We start from the raw sequence: 14243 nt of genomic DNA on the forward strand, positions 1-14243 counted from the left end.
GTTAGGGCAGTCCTGCTTCCTGAAGAGCTTACATTCTAATGGGGGTGGCAACACATCTAGAAGGTTTCAGTGCCAAGTCAATTGTTCCATTCCCATGATCTTTAAAGCAGCAAGGTGGATGGCAAAGCCCCTTCATTAATGTCCATTCCATTGACAAAATCGGTTCAGTGCCAAAGACTTTGGTGGCAAGAACCTTCTCTTATGAATCTTCTGTAGTGGTGACTGTAGCATCTGCAGGAGCAGTTCCCAGACTACATCTCCTCAGGGGTTGCTTCTTAGGATGATGCCTCTGGGCAGCAAACTGGTAACATTGCTATTCCCCAGGCTTTTGGGTTCTGGGTCCTGGGCTTATCTTCATGAAGGTCTGAGGGAAGATGATGGCCAAGGTAGTGGTGTGTTGGTTTGAATCATCTAGCACACACTGCCCTCCCGGCTCCCTTGGGGTTTCTTGCTGATTCAGCTAGGCTGGCTTGCCTGCCCTGTGAAGGCTCGTTGACCTAAACCCGGATGTCAGATCTATGAGTGACTGAAAGGGAACAGATGTGAAAGACACGGAGGAAAAAAAATAACAAGGTTTGGCAGTGATTAGATATGTAGGATCAGTGAAGTTAAGGAGTCAAGACTAACATCAAAGAAACAAACCTGAGTGACCAGAAGGATGGCAGACTCTCTGCAGAAACAGGGAAAGACATAAGAAAGGGGGGTTTGGGAGGAAAGTGAATTAGCTTTTTCTGGACATGTCGAGTTTGCCTGTGGAACATCTAATTCAAAATGCCTGGTAGTTGGTGCTGTGAGAGGGGCACCCAGAAGACTAGGGCTGAGAATATAGATCAGTTCTGCTCAGTGGTGTGAATGAGTGGGAGGGGGTAAGACTTGGGGGAGGGGCATAAAAACAAAGCTTAGCCTAAGGGACGAGGTCATTCATTGTCTCTGCTACAGGCTCAGCCTCTAGCCTGGCCTTTCGTACACTGATATGGCCAGCCAAGCCTGAAAAAGCTTCCAACTTACTCCTACTGAAGAGATCATTGCTCTATCTAGTGAGGTCAGGAACAGGTAGGTGAGATCCCTCCTGGGACTTATTAATTACATTCTGTGCCAAAGATGACTTGTTTTAGGAGGCCGGGTTTAGAGGATGAGGTCCTTTCTTTTGAAGTATTCAGTAGGAACCTTAACTAGCAGGGAGTGACCCTAAATTAGGACAGCGGATATTAGGTGGCCCCAGAGGCTTGCCGATGTCGTGCAGACAGCTTGCAGACACCCTTCAGAGGGTCACTTCTTGCCATAGAAAGAAAGCAGCAACCTTGAAGTGTCTGGTCATCTTAGCCGCTGACTCATTCTGTTCTGTCAGCTTATTTAAGCACAAACCCCAGGAGGCTGAGCACCAGTCATAATCTGGCATGGCCCACGCTGTGTTCCCACCCTGCCTGTCTTTATCCCAGGCAGCAGCTGCTTATTCCAGTTCTGTCTTCAGCTACAGAGGACTTCCTAGGTAGATGGCCTGGTGTTGGACTTGAATTTAGTCTGAGGCCTCTCCTTTACTAAGAAAACGAACTTTCCTGAAGTTTTGGCAGTTCTCCTATTTTCAATGCCTTTTAAATTTTAGAACGTGGGGGTGGAGTGAGGTGGGGTGGTGTTGACTGATGATAGGGCTAGGGTGAGGGGTCATACAAGTTACTGTACATCAGTTTGGAAGGAGACTAAACATGGAAGCTAGGTGGTGCAGGGGATAGAGTACTAGACATAGCATGAGGAAAAATCAAATTTGAATCCAGCCTTTGTGACCCTGTAAATCATAACCTCTCTGCCTCAATTTCCTCATCTATAAAATGGGGATAGTAATAGCATCCACCTCAGAGAGTTGTGGTGAAGATCAGATGAAATAATCTGCAATTCTCTCCCTCCTCATTGCTGCCTCTTGACTCCCTTTAATTCCCATCTAAAATCTCACCTTTTATGAGAAACCATTCCTAATCCCACTCTATGATTATGTCCAATTTATCCAGTGTATCTTGTTTGTACCTAGCTGTTTGTATGTTGTCTACCCCATCAGAGATCATTTTTACCTTTCTTTGATCCCTCCCCCTCAACACAGTGCCTGGTACACAGTAAGACTTAAATGGTTTTTCAGTCAACATACTTTGTCAACCTTAAAGGGTTGGGGAAATGCTAGTGATTATTAGCTGTTATTAGCTGTTATCATCAGACAACAGAAAGGATCTTCTTTGTTTAAAGAATAAGCATCTTTTAAACAAATGCCTTTGCAGGGAGACGAGATATCCTCCCCACCCCCAGCGCCAGTCCTCCCTCCCGTTCCCGCTTGCCACCTTGTAGTCAGTTTCTTGACGTTCTCGTCTTGGCTGCTGCCCCTTAGCATGTCAGATGAGGACTCTCTGGCTGTTTGGCAGACATCCATTTTCTACACATCCTGCCCAGGAGAGCTGGCTGCTGGATTTGGGGCCGGTTACCTGGCTCTGCTCCTAGACTATCTTAATGATGAGTCGGGCTTGCCATTTGATATCGGTGTAGGTGACGTTGATGAAATTCCTGAAGGAGCTGGACGTGATGACTCTGAGAAGTCCAAAACTTAGTGGGAACTCCAGTAGTGGAACAAAGGTCCCATTTGACCTTTGGTCACTCGCTTCCTCAGATACTGCACAGCACCACCAGCTGTGCGACCCCAGGCAAATCACTTAATTCCCCTTAGTCTCAGTTTCCTAATCTGTAAAATGGAGGGGAGGGATTAGGCACAATGACCTCTGAGGTCCTTTGCAGCTCTCAATCAATGATCATAGTGCAAAATCTTCCTCACTCTTTATTGCTATAGGCATGACATGCTCAGCTGAGCCTTATGATTTAATTCTGAACCTTGCCTGATTGCAGTCTAATTCATTAGCCTTCTTGGAATGACATGAAACGAGGTTTTCCCTCCCGAGTCCATGAATCTTTATTACTAGTTTATTCAACTGAAACATGCTACCAATTTATTAAGTTAATTGAATCCCAATCAAATGAATTAGAGGAAAGTATTAAGCATATACCATGCTTTAGCTGTTCAGGTTAGAGCAGGGTTAATTATATTTAAATCACCAGACTATGGAATATTAACAATTTAAAAAGTGGCACTGGAAAAAAGACCAGGGGAAAATATGCATGTTTTTTATGACTTGTTGATATCTATGGGGTTTTTCTTAAGCCTCAAAACAATTTACAGAATTGCCAGCTGCATTCAGTACATTCAGAACAGTGTCATTTCACCCACAGCTGAAACACCGCCAGGGCTGGAGCAGCGCATAGGAGCCATTCCAACAGACATGCCAATGAGTGTTCCGGGTCAGTAAGTGACGAAGAGGATCGGGCCCTTTAAAGCAACAGGGTTCATGTATGCGCAAACGCCAGCATATCCAGTGGAAATGGGTCAGCTTCTATGACTAGGAAGAGAGAGAGGCACAGGAAACTTAACGGCCCCCGGTGACATACGACCTCAGCTTCCCTTCAAAAATCTGCAGTCTGCAGTCAAAGAAATGCTGGGAAAGGGAGGGGTACCTTTGGAACACATGATCCCCCACCCACCCAAGCTGAATAGTGATCACAAGGTTCACAGTCAGTTTCTTAATCGTTGCAATGCGTCCTGGGAGTCCCACTAAACAGCAAGTTTTGTTTTGTATGGTTGGCTGTGATGAAAATTCTTTTGGAAGCTGGGAAAAGGCATGGCCTTTTTTCATCCTTAATGTCTATGATTCAATTCTGACTCAAAAGGAAGTGTGCCACCAACTGAATCACCAAAACCACTTCCTGTGGCTGTTTAGTTTATTCTGGGAGGGCATCGGGCCAAGGGCTGGCCTGCCCTGACCCTGGTGGGTTGGTTAGAGCCAAAAAAGATCCCAGCCTAAGGTGGTTTGGCCACAGGTTCCCAAAAAGAGAATATATTCAATTAGAAGTGTTCAGTTTCTTAGCAAAGGGTCAAGCAACATGGAAATGAACATGTGTTTGAAAACCAGACAGGCATGTTGCTCAACCTGGGCTCTCTTAATTTTTCTAATGATAAGTAAGATCTATTTCTAATGACTACTTCCAAGTGCTGACTGTAAAAAGGTTGCAGTTTTTCCCTTGGAGGTATATTGTATAAAGACAAAGGAATAATAATAACTGACATTCACTTATCAATTTAGATTTTGCAAAACCCATTGTATACATTTTCTTATTGATGCTTATGACAACTTCTATTATGTGTACTGTTTTCCCTATTTTACAGATGTAGAAACTGAGACTCAGAATGACTAACCAGTTAACCACAGTAATAATAGCTAGCACTTACATAGAACTTGCTAATTGTCATTACACAGTAAGTGTCAGAGGAGAGATTTGAACCTAAGTTAACAAGTTAATCAAGCCTTTAGTACCAGTATGTTCCAGATGAAGCAGCTAGGATAGAGCTCTGCACCTGGAGTCAGGAAGACCTGATTTCAAGTCTATTCTCAACACTCACTCGCTGTGTGACCCTGGGCAAGTCACTTAACCTCTGCCTCAATCTATTGGAGAATAAAATGGCAAACCACCCCAGCACCTTTGCTGAGAAAATCTCATACGAAGTCACAAAGAGTTAGACATGACTGAACATTCCAGATACTATACTGTACCCTGGGGATGCAAGAAAGGAAAGGAAGAAAATGTTTATTAGGGGTCTACTATGTATGAGGCTGTCTTAAGCACTTTGTAAATACTAACTCATTTAATCATTACCACAGTTCTGGGAGGTAGGTGCTATTATTATCCTCCACTTTACAGTTGAGGAAACTGAGTCATCCAGGGGTTAAATCACCTGCCCAGGGTTACTCAGTTAGTATGTACTTGAAGCTAGATTTGAACTCAGGTCTTCCTGACTCTAAGATCAGTAGTCTATCCATTGTGGCACCTACTATGAAACAGTCCTTTTCTTGGAGGAATTTATAATTTGGCCAAGGGAGATTATACATACTTAAATAGGTATATACCAAATTTAAGCCCAAGATAATTTGAAGATAGGGGTGGGAGGTCCTAGCAGGTGAGGGGATCAGGAAAGACTTCATAGAAAAGGTGGTACTGGAGCTCATCCATGAAGGAAATTATGGATTCTAAGAAGTAGAAGTGAGGAAATTGTATATTCTAGGTATATGGGACAGCCCGTGTAAAGATGTGGAGACAGTAGACTTATGTAAGTGCTATGCATGAGGAACAGTAAGAAGTCAGCTAGACTTTAGTAAACAAGCATAAAGAGATAGGCTGGAGTAAAATTATGAAAGGCTTTAAAAGCCCTTTAAAACCCTAGAGGTACTAGGGAGCCACTGGAGTTCATTGAATAAGGGAGTGTCTTGGTTACAGCTGAGCTTTGGAGGGAAGGGTGGTGGCAGTAGGGGAATCCCTTTGGTAGCTGTGTAGAGAATGGATTGAAGTGGAGAGGAACTTGAGGAAAGGGAACCAATTAAGAAGCTATAGCAACGGTTATGGGAGTAGAGAAAAGGGATGAACTGAAAAAATTGGATGGAGGTAGAATGGACAAGATTTGGCATCTGATTAAATGTGAGATCAGAGTGAGGCTACAAGGTTACAAACCTAGGGTGATACCTACAGAAATAGGGAATTTGAAAGAGTTAGATCTGGGTGGAAAGAGAATGAATTCTGTTTTAGACATACTGAGTTTGACACAAGCAGGATGTCCACAAAGCTGGACTGGAACTCAGGACAAAGAACTAAGACTGGATATATAAATCTAGCAACCATAGACGCGATCATTTAGCCCATGTGAGCAGATGAGTTTACTATAATAGAAAGAGCATAGAGAGAAAAAAGAGCTGAGCCTTGGGAACGTTCACAATTAGAGAGCATGATATGGAAGATATTTTAGCAAAGGAGACTGAAAAGAAGCAAAATAGAGAGATAGGAGGAGAACCAAGAGAAAGCAGCAGTTTTAGGAACCTAGTGTAAGTAGAGAGTATCCAGGAGGAGAGGGTCATCAGCAGAGGCAAATGCTGTAAAGACTTCAAGATGGGTGAGAATTATAGCTAGCATTTAGATTGTACTTCAAAGTTTTCAAATCACTGTACATATAGCTTATTATATCGTCACTATTTATTAATCCCACTTTACAGATCAGAAAGTGGAGAATGAGAGATTAAGTGACTTGTTCAGGGTAATACAACTAAGAAGTATTTAAAGTCAGATTTGAATTAAATCTTTCTGACTCCAGGTCCAGCACTCTATGCACTGTGTTTTTTGTTGCTGTTCTTAGGTTGTTCTGACTCTTCTTGATCCATCTGGAGTTTTTTTGGCAAAGTGGTTTTCCATTTCCTTCTCTAGTTCATTTTAAAGATTAGGAAACAAACAAACAGGGTTAAGTGATTTATCCAAGATCACATAGCAAGTAAGTATCTGAGGACAGATTTGAATTCAGGAAGATGAGTCTTCCTGACTGCAGGTCTGACACTCTATTTATTGTGCCACCTAGGTGCCCATCTATTTCCTACCTAGATGCCTATTGAGAAGAGGTTAATAGATTTAGCAATGAAAAGACAGTTGGTGACTTTGGAGAAAGCCATTGAGTGATGAGGTTGTAACCAAATTGCAAAGGGTTAAAAAGTGAGTGAGGGGAGGTAAATTGAAGGTATGTAGATATCTCTTTATAGGAGTTTGGCTGAAAAAAAAGACAGGAATAATATAGGACAATAGTTTAAGGAGGTGTATAGGTCCACTGATGAGCTAATATGCTCCCCATAAAACCACTTCCAAATAGCCCAACTAGACTTTGGGGACACTAGAATCTATACTACTCAACTTTGTGCTGGCCCTGGAGTCTTTGAAGGTATTTGTCAGGTAAAGAAAGGATTTCAGGGATCTAATGCAACTTAGTAGGTCCACTTTGGGAGTTGGTTGCTGGAACATGAGATGTTTGGAGCTATTTAGATTCAGAGAATCAGAGATGGAAAAGATTCCAAATTTCAGAGCTAAAAGGAGTATCAGAGACTGTTATTCTGGGGTTGGCAAATCTGAAGGTTAATTTGAAAGCCCTGAGATTCTTGAAAGTAGGCTAGACTCTCTAGTGGTATTGGAACCCGCAACATGACTTTCCATCTTTCATGTCTTTGTATGAACTCTCTCATACTTAGAATGCTTATTTTTATATTTTAGAAAACCTAACGAGTTATGGAATATCACCTTCTCTGAAAGATTAAAGTTGTAGGTCACCCAAAGGTCGATGGAGAGGCTGTGACACAGAGATAACAAGGAATTGCACAGAAATGTTGAAAAGACTATCATCAGGTAAGTCTATGACAATTAGGGAAAAAAGATGGTAACAAAAGGAGAGCAAGAGATAGAGGATGAACAGCCCATGTTCTTCACTGATCTCCATGCAATGTCAAGAAATCTAGAGGAAAGTACTCAGAATGTTCGGTGGACTCCTTCTAGAGGATTTGTGGAAAGAGGTGGACAAGAGCAGAAGGATGGTCAGACAAAGAAAAGTTGTAACCTGCATTGTTGGAGGCAATAACCACAATTATGAGGTCACAGATTCATCAAAGAATGAAATAATCAATATTTATTTGTTAACAATGATAATTAATAAATTACGTTTCTATACTTTTTAAGGTTTTTGCAAAGCACTTCCCTCACAATGACTTGGATGGATGTAAATATTATTTGTCAACTTACAAATATTATTTGTAAACTATATTATTTGTAAATTTCTCATATTTAGGCAATGATTATATATAATAATTTATGTAATAACATAGTATAAAATATAATGCATAAATATTATTCCTGTCTTACAGTAATAGAGCTTAAATGACTTACCCATGGTCACATAGCTAGTAGGTTTTTGAAGCAAACTTTAAACACAGGTCACATAACTCCAGGTACAAGAATCATCCTGCTATGCTATGGTGCCCCCTTTTTAGTCATCATAATCACTAAATAATACATTTGATTTGGGAGTTTTTTAGGTTTTTTGGAGGGGAAGAGAATTGGGGGAATTTGGAGAGAGACAGATTAGTATAATAGTTTAGAGTCAGTAGGAACTGTTTTAAAATCCTGTCTCTGACGATGTTAATTAAATCACAGGTCTGGATCAAAATCTAAATATTCAAATACTGGAAGAGATCTTACATATCATCAAGGCCTAGTCCATTTTACAGATGAGAGAACTGAGGCACAGAGAAATTATAACAGAGCTGGCCTTCAATCCCACCACTTCTGACTCTAAATTCTGCATTCTCTTTGGGATGCCACATTGTGATTTTTGCTATTTTCTTAATAAAAGTAAATAACTGTAAATACATCATAAGCAATTAGCTACAACTGGGGGGTTATTAGCAGCAATGAAAGCACATGATTTCTTTCAAATAAAATCCTTGTTTCTGAAGCCCAACAATAGCTATAAAAATTACATCCCTGAACACAGGTTTCTTACTGTTTCAACAAAGTGGTTTAGGAGGATTAGGAAAGTACCACATAAAGGGACAACTCTTCCTGTCTACCTCCCTCCCCATTTCTTTTTTTTAATTAATGAATTTCTTTTTAGTTTTCAACATCCACAAGATTTTGAGTTCCAGATTTTCTCCTCATCTTTCCCCTCCTCTCACCCCAGGACATCATGCATTCTAATTACTCCTTCTCCAAATCTGCCCTCCCTTCTATCACACCCCTCCCTTCTCTCATTGTCTTCCCTTCTATTTTCTTGTAGGGCAAGATAGATTTCTATATCCCATTGCTTGTATGTCTTATTTCCCACTTGCATGTAAAAACAATTTTTAATATTCATTTTTAAAACTTTGAGTTCCAACTTCTCTCCCTTCCTCCCTCCCCACCCATCCCCACTGAGAAGGCAAGCAACTCAATATAGGTTATGCATGTGCAGTCATGCAACAGTCATATTGTGAAAGACTAACTGTATTTCCCTCCATCCTATCCTGCCTCCCATTTATTCTATTCTCTCTTTTGACCTTGCCCCTGCCCAAAAGTGTTTGCTTCTAATTATTCCCTCCTCCCATTTGCCCTCCCTTCTATCATCCCTCTACCCCCCCACTTATTCCCTACCCCCCACCTTTCTGTAGTGTAAGAAAAATTTTCATACCAAATTGAATGTGCATGTTATTCCCTTCTTAAGCCAAATACGATGAGAGTTAAGTTCACTCTTTCCCTCTCACCTCTGCCCTCTTCCCCTCCATTGAAAAAGCTTTTTCTTGACTCTTTTATGTAAGAGATAATTTACCCTATTCTAGTTCTCCCTTTCTCCTTCTCCCAATATAGTCCTCTCTCACCCCTTAATTTTATTTTTTTAGATATCATCCCTTCATAATCAACTCATCCTGTGCCCTCTGTTTATACATATGTAATCCCTCCCTAATACGTATATACATTTATATGTATATAATCCCTACCCTAATGCTGACAAAATTCTCAAGAGTTACAAATATTATCTTTCCATGTAGAGATGTAAATAGTTCAACTTTAAGAAGTCCCTTCTGATTTCTCTTTCCTGTTTACCTTTTCATGCTTCTCTTGATTCTTGTGTTTGAAAGTCAAATTTTCTATTCAGCTCTGATCTTTTCATCAAGAATGCTTGAAAGTATTTATTGAATGACCATTTTTTTCCACTGAAGTATTATACTCAGTTTTGCTGGGTAGGTGATTCTTGGTTTTAATCCTAGCTCCTTTGACCTCTGGAATATCATATTCCAAGCCCTGTGATCCCTTAATGTAGAAGCTTCTAGGTCTTATGTTATCCTGATTGTATTTCCACCATACTCAAATTGTTTCTTTCTGGATATTTGCAACATCTTCTCCTTGACCTGGGAGCTTTGAAATTTGGCTACAGTATTCCTAGGAGTTTTCCTTCAGGGATCTCTTTCAGGAGGCAATTGATAGATTCTTTCAATATCTATTTTACCCTCTGGCTCTAGAATGTCAAGGCAGTTTTCCTCGATAATTTCTTGAAAGATGATGTCTCGGATCTTTTTTTGATCATGGCTTTCAGGCAGTCAAATGATTTTTAAATTATCTCTCCTGGATCTATTTTTCCAGGTCAGTTGTTTTACTAATGAGATATTTCACATTGTCTGCTATTTTTTCATTCCTTTGGTTTGTTTTATAATTTCTTGATTTTTTTTCTTAAAGTCATTAGCTTCCATCTGCTCTATTCTAATCTTTAAGGAATTATTTTCTTCATTGAGCTTTTGGACCTCCTTTTCTATCTGGCCAATTCTTCTTTTTAAGGCATTCTTCTCCTCATTGGCTTTTTGGATCTCTTTTGGCATTTGGGTTAGTCTATTTTTTAAGATGTTACCTCCCCCATTTCTTTAGCTATGTATGCCACATATACTGGAAAAGATAACATTTAAACTCATTTTAACTTTTTGCAATATCACTTCAAGTTAAATGTCATAGAAAATTGCATTGAACTCTTGACCAATCTGTCTGTTTTTCCCCCTCTTGGAATATTGGCTAAAGTAGAAATAGCAACAAGGAAAATTTATTCCTTTGGCAGAAGAATGGCTTCTCTAAATTCTTGGTTGTTTTGTTTTGATTTTCCTTGGTGACTGGAGGTCAACTTCAGCCCACTAAAGCAGAGGCTCCAAACTTTAAATCTGCTCTTTCTGAGAGCTGACTCTATGCCAAGGATGAGGCAATGACACAAGAAAACATATTCTATGTATGTGTGTTTATATATCTTTTCTCTGTCTCTCCTTCTAGCCCTCTCTGGTTCACCTTTCTCTTCTCTCTCCTCCATTCCTTTTCTTTTCCTCCTTTTCTCTCTTTTCTCTTTCTTCCCCACCCCAATTACACACACAATCTGCAGAAGTTTTAGGAACTAAAAAGTTTTATTTTATATCCAAAACAGTTATTTATTCTCTTCAAGCATCAATTTCTTGCCACCTCTACATATTCTTAGTGAACTGTTGGGCTAAAATGAAAATAAACAATGGCCTGTGGACCCAGGAAAAGAAAAGTTGAGGAAACTGAGGCAGATAGAGGTTGAGAGGCTTGCCCAGGGTCACACAGCTAGTGAGTATATGAGGCCAGATTTGAACTTAGGTCTTCCTGATACCAGGACTTTCCACTGTGTCACCTAACTGCCTCCAAACACTGTGCATTTCTGCTAAATGGTGCAACCCCAGTTGAATATGACATGAGGATTTAGGTGTATGTCTATAATGTTACCAGAGATAACTAGGAGGTATAGTGCGTACGGTGCTGGTCCTGGAGTCAGGAAGATCTTAGTTCAAATCTGGCCTCAGATGCTTGCTGTGTGACCCTGGGCAGGTCACTTGACTTCCGGTTTGCCTCAGTTTGCCCATCTGTAAAATAGGGATAATAGCACCTATCTCCCAGGGTTGTGGTGAGGATAAGATGAAATACTCTTTGTAAAGCACTTAGTGCCTGGCACATGCTATTTGTTCAGTCATTGTCAGTCTTGTCCAATTCTTTGTAACCCCATTTGGAGTTTTCTTGGCAAAGAAAAAGAGGTTTGCCATTTCCCTGTCCAGCTCATTTTTTACATGTGAGGAATAAGGCAAATAGGGTTAGGTGACTTGCTCAAGGTCACACAGCTAGTAAGTGTCTAAGGTCAGATTTGAACTCAGGATGATGAATCTTTCTGACTTCAGGCTCAGCATTCTATGCACTATGGCACCACTGAGCTACCAACATGGCACATAGTAGGTGCTGTATAAATGTTTATGCCTTCCCTTCATCCAAGGCCTTACATTTCATTTTTAGGAAGAAAGAAGATCATTTTTTATCGCATGAAGTCGTGTAGTAGAGATTAAGTTCTGGGCCCACTACAAAAATGGTGGTCCCCTATCAGGATTGCAGGACCTCAGGAATGGGAGTTGGATGAGGGACAAAGTATAGTAATAACTTAATTTGATTTATCATTTCAATATTTGAAAGCTGTATCTACATTTATACAATTTCTATGATGATCCTGACAATAACCCTAGGAGGTAGGTGTTATTATTATCCCAATTTTAAAGATGAAGCAAAAGGCTAATTCCACTCCATCATCATTGTGTCCCCATGCTGGGTACCCTCTTTCTGGAAGTCCCCTTTCCACTTTCCTTTTTGTATGCTATCTTCTCCCATTGGATTGTAAACTCCCTGAGGGAAAGGAATATCTTTTTTTTTTCTTGTTAACTATCCTCAGCTCTTTAGCACCCCGCCTGGCACATAGTAGATGCTCGGTAAATGTTTGTAGTATTGTATTGTGTTACATCCAGAATATTGTCTCTAGACCTGCATGACCTCAGACAAATCATTTGACCTCCATCCACTTTAGTTCCTTTATCTATACCTGAGAAATTGGATTACGTGGCTTCTGAGAACCCCTCCAGCTCAATGAACCTATTTTGATTTCCTCATCTGGTCTTTTTTCCTTGAGGGTCCCCAATTCAGGCCATCATCCTTCTTAAAGCTAGACATTGGACTCAAAGGGCCAGGTCACCCATTGTCATGAAGTTAAGCAAAAACCCTGGAACAACAGCATGTGCCCTTCAGAGATTTCTCTTTATTCAATGAGTTACTGAACGGCCCACAGAGTTGCTCTCTGTGCCCTTCTAGGTCCAAGGTCAGAATCAGTGGAGTTTCCTCTAGAGCTGCGGTCTGCTTTAGATGGGTCAATTTTATACATTATGTACTTCCTGGTGAAGACCAACTTTGTCTAATCTGTCAACAAAGGAAATTTCCTATTCGGACTAAAAGGATTAATTATTTTCCTGTTTAACCACCCCATTCAGAAAAAAAGTAATCTTTAGGATGTCAGCATGCTAGGATGCCATTGGACATGTTGATCACACAAGCCAATTCAAAGCCATCGAAAGATGATGCGTTTGATTTTGTTTTTAAAAAGTCAAGTCAATAGACAATTCATTTATTATCTCTTCTGTATCTGAATGTCTACAGTAGCATGTTGGTACCTTTTGTAATGCTGAGTACTTGTTTACTAAGAAAGACTTGGGTTCTAGCCTTAGATTTTTTGTTGTTGTTGAGTGACTTATCCAAGGTCACATACCTCTTAGGTCATATCTGAACTCAAGTTTAAACTGACTTTAGAGCCAGTACTCTATCTGTTGTGCCACCTAGCTGTCCCCTAGCCCTAGATTTGTGATGAATTAACTGTGCCTTGGGGCCACTCATTTCACTCCTCTAAACCTTGGTATAAAATGGCAAGGGGTTGGATTAGATGGCACCTCCACCCCTTCTAGCTTTAAATCTAAACTACTTGCAAGTACTTTTTAGCTTTAAAACCCCGTGATTCTAAATATTTAGATTAGAAGCCTACATATAACTTCATAAATTGCTTCATGGCAGTTTTTAGGTCCCGATACGTTCTTAAACTAGCCTAAGGTTTCAACAACAAAGGGTCTCTTTTTCTCTTGGTCCTTGCAACTTTTACTTGTTTATTTGTCCATTTATTGAATCATGAATTTATTTGTTCATTCATTTCCACAATGTCAACAACTATTTATTGTATACTCAGTGCAGTGTGTGAGGTAAGGTGCTGGAGGTGATACTTAGGATGAGCCTATGGTGTTGACAGTCTAGCTTGGTAATTAATATAAGATAAATGTCCATGGCAGAAGTACAATTCAAATGCCTTGAGTTCAAATGAAAGAGGCATATAAACAAAACAAGTAAAACTAAACAAGATAGTAACTCCCATTCATCTAGCTTCATGGAGCAGGTATCATTTGATCTTGTCCTTAATAGTCAGCAGTCAGAAAAATGGGGAAAGGGTAATGACTGAAATGAGGGGCTGCTCAAATACTTACCAAATGGGAAATTCCTTTTATGTAAAATGGAAAGTAAAAGTAACTAATTAAAATGCAAAGGGATAAAGTGATTGCAAAAAAAACCTTAATAGCACTGAAAGGGCTTTGTTTGCCTGAACTCACCATCTCTCCCAGGGCCTAGCACAGAAGGTATTTGTTGTGTTAGAAGGTTTTTGTTGTTTGTTTGTGTTTGGAGAGCCTCTTAAAACACACACACACACACACACACACGCACGCACACACACACACTAATTCAGATGAATGAATGGCTTGAAGCAGAATCAAATCTAAACCTAAATATTAAAGAAAAAGTCATTATGACAACAAATTCTGTAAGCTTATTTATTAGTAATCATGTTTTCATTCTCTTGTAAAACAACAACAAAACTTTGGAGTCTGAACCTTAAGCAAGCAAAATAAAATTAATTAAAAGAAAGAATA

General features: G+C 40.0%; 1 long non-coding RNA gene across 1 annotated transcript; it reads left to right on the top strand.

Moving 5' to 3' along the window:
• Positions 1-902: 902 nt before the first annotated feature.
• On the top strand, positions 903-8352 carry LOC140498649 (uncharacterized). The gene is made up of 4 exons (XR_011965160.1): positions 903-1053; positions 3262-3330; positions 7162-7293; positions 8095-8352. It is a non-coding gene; the product is annotated as an uncharacterized lncRNA (long non-coding RNA).
• Positions 8353-14243: the final 5891 nt, after the last annotated feature.

The sequence above is a fragment of the Notamacropus eugenii genome, chromosome 4, assembly GCF_028372415.1.
Source record: "Notamacropus eugenii isolate mMacEug1 chromosome 4, mMacEug1.pri_v2, whole genome shotgun sequence".
NCBI classification, from domain to species: domain Eukaryota; kingdom Metazoa; phylum Chordata; class Mammalia; order Diprotodontia; family Macropodidae; genus Notamacropus; species Notamacropus eugenii.